This window comes from Octodon degus, unplaced genomic scaffold, assembly GCF_000260255.1.
Source record: "Octodon degus isolate 3935 unplaced genomic scaffold, OctDeg1.0 scaffold00159, whole genome shotgun sequence".
In the NCBI taxonomy this organism is placed as follows: domain Eukaryota; kingdom Metazoa; phylum Chordata; class Mammalia; order Rodentia; family Octodontidae; genus Octodon; species Octodon degus.
In genome coordinates this window covers 3,822,910-3,828,781 of record NW_004524735.1, presented here as the reverse complement: position 1 = coordinate 3,828,781, position 5,872 = coordinate 3,822,910, and the positions used below count along the sequence as shown (strand labels likewise).

At 36.7% G+C, this 5,872-nt stretch overlaps 1 pseudogene; it reads right to left on the bottom strand.

Annotated features, from left to right (window-relative positions):
- Positions 1–4,348: 4,348 nt before the first annotated feature.
- Positions 4,349–4,810, bottom strand: LOC101566370 (annotated as a pseudogene).
- Positions 4,811–5,872: the final 1,062 nt, after the last annotated feature.

The following is a 5,872-nucleotide window of genomic DNA, read 5'->3' as shown; positions in this document are numbered from 1 at the left end:
TAGAGAAATCATTCCTAAAATTTATTTGGAGCCACAAAAGACCTAGAATAGCAAAGGCAATTCTGGGCAATAAAAACAAGGCAGGAGGCATTACAATTCCTGACTTGAAATTATACTACAAGGCTACTGTGATAAAATCAACATGGTACTGGCAATGAAATAGACCTGAGGATCAACAGAATGGATTAGAAGATGCTGAAGCTGCTATGAACACACTCAGCCCCTACGAACACACTCAGCCACTTTGACAACAGAGCCAAATAATCACTGGAAGAAGCCTCTTTAACAAATGGTGCTGGATAAAACTGGCTCTTCACATGCCGAAAACTAAAACTTGACCTAGGTTTATCACCATGTACTAAGCTAAAGTCAAAATGGATGAAAAATCTAAACATTATAACAAAAACAATAAATCTCCTGAAGAGAAAGTAGGAGGAACTCTTGAAGACAGGGTTAGGCAAAGAGTTCTTGAACAAAAATCAAATCTCATGGGAAACTCTTGAAAGAATTGCCAAGTGGGACCTGCTCTTATTGAGAAGTTTTTGCACATCAAAAGAAATTGCCAACAAAGTGAAAAGACAACCCACGTATTTGGAAAAAAATCTTGACAAATAAGTACTCAGACAAAGGTCTGGTCTCTAGAATTTATAAAGAGTTAAAAAACACTAGGGCCCCAAAATTTAAAAGATCCAGTCCAGAAATAGGCATCCAAGATGAACACACATTTCTTAGAGGATGAAACTAAAGAAGTGAATAAATATATGAAAAAACACTCCATGTCACTAACCATCCGAGAATTGCAAATTAAAACAATACTAAGATATCATCTCACCCCAGAAAGAATAAATCACCCAAAAACAAATGTTGGAGAGGCTGTGGGGAAAATGGAACCCTTCTCCACTGCTGGTGGGAATGTAGACTGGTGCAACCATTATGGAAATCAGTGTGGAGAATCCTTAGAAAAGTTGGACTGGAAATCCCCTTTAAACCAGCTATTCCTCTACTGGGAATTTTCCTGGAGGATCTGAAAACATATCATAGGGATATATGTGTGCCTGTTTATAGCAGCACAATTTGTGAAAGTCAAATCTTGGAAACAACCAAAATGCCCATCACCTGAGGAATGGATGAAAAAGATGTAGTATTTTTATACAATGGAGTATTACTCAGCTATAAAGAATTATAAACTCGAAGCCTTTATATTTAAGTGGATACCACTTGAACATGTATTCATAAGTAAAATAAACCAGACACACATGTGTAAATATCATATAGTTTCCCTGTATAAGAACTCAAAAGAAGAAATACAAATAGAAAGGTATAATACAATTAAAAGAAAAGCAAGTTGCTACCATGCTGTCTCTCAGGTAGATGATTTTTTCAAAAAGAAGGGGGTGGTTAATGAAGGCAGGAGACAGGAAAAGGAGTGTTGCAGGACTGTCCTGCTGCAATGCTGTATATGGTTATCTTTCTGGACTTATGTGTAAACATATATAATTCTTTATTCCTATTTTTTAACATATATTAATTTTTAAAAAAAATTTGTCATATTCCATAGGGACTTAAAATTTAACATACCCATATTTTATTAAAAATACCTGTTCTATGTTATTCCTAAGATGTTTGATATTCAGACACATAGTGAGATTAAGCTCAACAGCATAGGTCATATGGTAATAACAATAATCTTCTCTTCTGGAGAGTTAACTACCTAAGTTTGCAGACCAACAATTGGAGAAAAGGGAAGGCTGCAAGGAGAGCCAACATTTTCGCCCTAGCCTTCCAAGGTCAATTAAGACTCAGGACATATGAGAACTTGTGCTGTAATGTCACATAAGTCAGTAGTGTCCCAAATTTTCTGATCAAGGAGATTATGGGGCCACATAAGAAAGTGATTGATGATGTAGAGTGTGCCTAAGGAGAGTCACTTGGAGAGAAAACATTCTCTCAGGCTTTCACAGAGAGCACATTGGCCAAACAATGGCCGTGACTCATCCACATGACTGACACTGACAAAGGATCTACAATCTGAGGCACAGGATCTCAGGATAAATCCTGAGGGGATTTCACTGACCTTATCAGACCCAAAAGCTACAACTCTTGTTGCATAGGTCCTGCTTTACCTTGGTCTTAACCATCCAGCAGAAAAGTATAAAAATGAAGTATAAGAAGTAAAGCCATGCTGTTATGTTGAGCTATAGGGGACTCATGTCAACAATTTCTGACATTGCCAGTGAAGTGGAAGACTAAATACTATTATGGAGTACTGGACTCTTTTGGAATACTTTGCTGAGTTCACACACCTATAATATTTAAATGATGGAATTAAACAAAACAAGGGGTATAGATGAATGACCATTTTGTATCTGTGTATTCAAAATTGTTAGGATAGATATATAGCTACATATTCTTAGTTCGAGGAATAGAGGGATTTTTTCTAATAGTGTTTGTAAATAGGATATCGTGTCTGCATCTTGTACAACAAATAGCCACTAGTTAGGCAGTATACAATGTGTTCATTATTGGAACTGGCCTACCAATTTGATTTAAAACTGTCTCATTGCTATTTATTTCTCAATAAAATTATGGAAAAAAATAAGGCATGAGAATGGGAAGGCTTGATCTTGAAAGACCTGTTTTCAACCTTCCCTAAAGCATCACCTTTGAGCTTCTGTAAGCACCATAGGAAAGCAAATTGAAGCCTGCTTCTTCACAATGAAGGCAGGGAATCCCAGAACAGGAGTGGACACAAAGCCCACGCAGTGTCACGGTGAAGCTCAGCCGAAGGTTTAAAATTTCTCCAGATATTCTCTTAAAAAATTAAAAAAAGAAAAAAATCTCTAGAATCTGAAGAATAGATTAAAACTTCTTTTAAAAGTGTTTTTAATGTTCACATAGTCTTACAGTACATAATAGTTACATTCTTCTTGGGAAACTGGAACACCTTTCTGTTTCAACTTGGTCATCTTTTGTCCGCCTTGTCTGTCTGCCTTTCTCTTTCCTGTTCCACAGATCCCCTCATCATCTCTGCAAATTCTCTTTCTCTATTTTTGACCCTGTTGTATTTTAAAATTATTCATATTTTGAATTTCTTATGTAAGAGAAATCAAATAATGGAACAGACTTTATTTAAAGACATTGAATATTATTTTAAATTCAGGAGGAGCCAGGAGGTAACATTTTAGAATGCAATGTCAGGAAACCATTTGCATTTTCTAGAATATCAGTGTGGTTATTCTGCAATAAACTGAGTGTAGATGTGGCAGTCATGACCAGTAGATGGAAGCAAAAGGTGGAGTAGCAGCTCCTTCTGTTAACTCCTCAAGTCATGGCCCAGAGCTTGACAGCATCCGTATTCCAGAGACAAAGAAACAGTTGGCTCTTCTAGAACCAGCCTTCAATAAGCTTTAATTTATTTCCATATCACAGGTTTCCACCAGCTTCCAAAAATCTTCAAAAAGTTAGTTAAATAACATAAAGTCTTTCAACTATTGCTTCATATAAAAGTAATATTGCATGAGTCTTTGATAAAACCATTCAACTTAATGTATACATCATTAGAGTTTCTCTAGATACAAGCCATCATAATCGTGTTAAACAAAAATGACTCTTTTTTTCCATATTTTTATTTTTTTGCATCTGAAAGCAAACTTTATTTATCTAACTATGTTTAGCAATAGCATTTTATGACTCTAATGCCCCGATTTTTCAAGACGGAGCAACATTTAAAAAATAATTTTATTTTAAAAATAGGCCTGTGTTCATCCATAAATTTTTCCCTCAAGCTTTGATCATACTTATTTTACTTCATTTAGGGAGAATATTTTGTTGTGATGGCATAAAATGCAATATTTTAAAGATTTGTATTCCAGTAGAGAATTTTAAGAACTGCTAGTGAGAAATCAATGAAGGCCATCAAGTGTGTGACACTAATTGCTGGCCAGCTACTGGTCTTGCCTCCTCCCCAAATCTCCCAAGGAAAACTTTTTAAATTGGCTCTGGCATAGGCTAACCCTTAAACATACTTCTAAGAAAAGCAAGAGCTTTTGTTTACATAGTTTTTAGATGTTATTGTTCCTACTTTTATTTTGAAACTCGAATTTACTCCCAAACCATAATCACCATATTAATCTGTCGTGCACATTCATAAGCAATTCCACACAGCAGTAGTAAACCACCAGGCCCTACATGCAGAGGCCAGGAGAAACATGACTGGTCACACCTAGCTAACAACAAAGCTGTCTCATGTTATTTGCCAACGTGTCATTTCAATCTGAGTTCTGAAAAAGAAGTATATAGGTCATACTTCATCTTGATTTTCCAAAAGTTGCCAAAGGGAGTTAGTTCTTCACAGCTTGACTTTGCCTGGATGAAGCTGAAGATTCTGTAATTTCATCGTCAGAGCCATGTTGCCAGTGATTTTCAGTTTACCTTGAAAGAAGGCCGATTGAGGGTTCATTTTCCCAGTCATCAGGGCCAGTAGGTCTGAGTGAGCCATGGTGACAGTGCAGTCGGCCTTCTTATCTGAGGTGGGCAGCACCAGTCCTTTGCTGTTCTTCATGTCCACAACCCAGGTAGCTTCTTTACCTCCAGGGCTGTCCTTCACCTTGAATGCAAAAGTACTCCCGATTTTCTTCACAAACTGTTCACCTTCCTCTTCAAGCTTCTTCTCAATCTCTTTGAGAAGGAGATTAAATCCATCCCCCACAGAGCTGGTTGGAGCAGCATCCATTTGATTCATTCTGAAAGAGCTGGTGGCTTCCTGAAAGCCCATCCTTTAGAGTGTCACCATGAGGGCTCCTCCGAAGCCTAGGTTCTTTCCCCATGTTTTTAAAGTGCTACTATAGCCATCTACAATTACATTTTATTGATTTATATTTTAGGGACACATTGCATGATTGAAAGTTAATCAGATGGTGATTATCCATTGCACCAATATTGAAGGGGAATGAGAAGGCTAAATATTATCTGGGTTAGTGACAAGTAGGGAAAAGGAATCATTCTTTCAATTATAAATAGTCTAGTTACCATACAAGACTATGAAAGTTGCATAGACTGTACATGAAAGTATGTGTCAGGACTTATATATGTTTCCACTAGAATTTGGGAGCATAAGCCTGAAATATTGAATATAGGAGAAGAGCTTGGAGTGACTGAGGTTGAGAGAAGTAACTTTTGATTGGGTGAGGAGACCTGAGCCTGAGCCCAGAAAACAGGGGGATTTCTCCAAAACAATTTTCTAAATAAACACAGATCTCACAACAACAATTTTAAGTAATCAACAGTTGTTTAGAATAATTAATTTAAAAATTCATAGGATGTTTGGAAATTACCAAGTCAGAGCTTTCAGGACAGATGTGGAAAATGAGACTTCATCATGCCCTGAATCCTATTTTTTCAGAGAAAAAAATTTCCTTGAAATTTTTTAAGGGAAATTCTGTAAGAAATTGACAGTATTTTCATTGCATTTGTGGCAAAGTTAAAGAAACATTTCTCATAGCTGCTTCTTATGCTGATAAGATATGTACTTAACAACCAGGACATATCTAATAATAAATTATAATACTGATGGAACCAATTTAAAAAAGTCCAAATACACAGATTTTTTAGTTATCTGACTTGATGTGGAGAAAATTCTTGGAAGACTCAAGAGAGTGATTTTCAAACCAGGCCGATCCCAATACTCAGAAAAGGTGTCCTGGAGCCCCACAGACCTGAAGGATGACAGGGAACTGATATGCAGTTCTAAATTCTACCTCTCCTTTTCTTTGGGTTATAGGAGTTTGGCAGCTGTGGTTTACAGTACAGTTATGTCCAAGTCCTAGAACCATGCCATGTACAACCAGCCCCCATAATGGCATCAACAAACCTT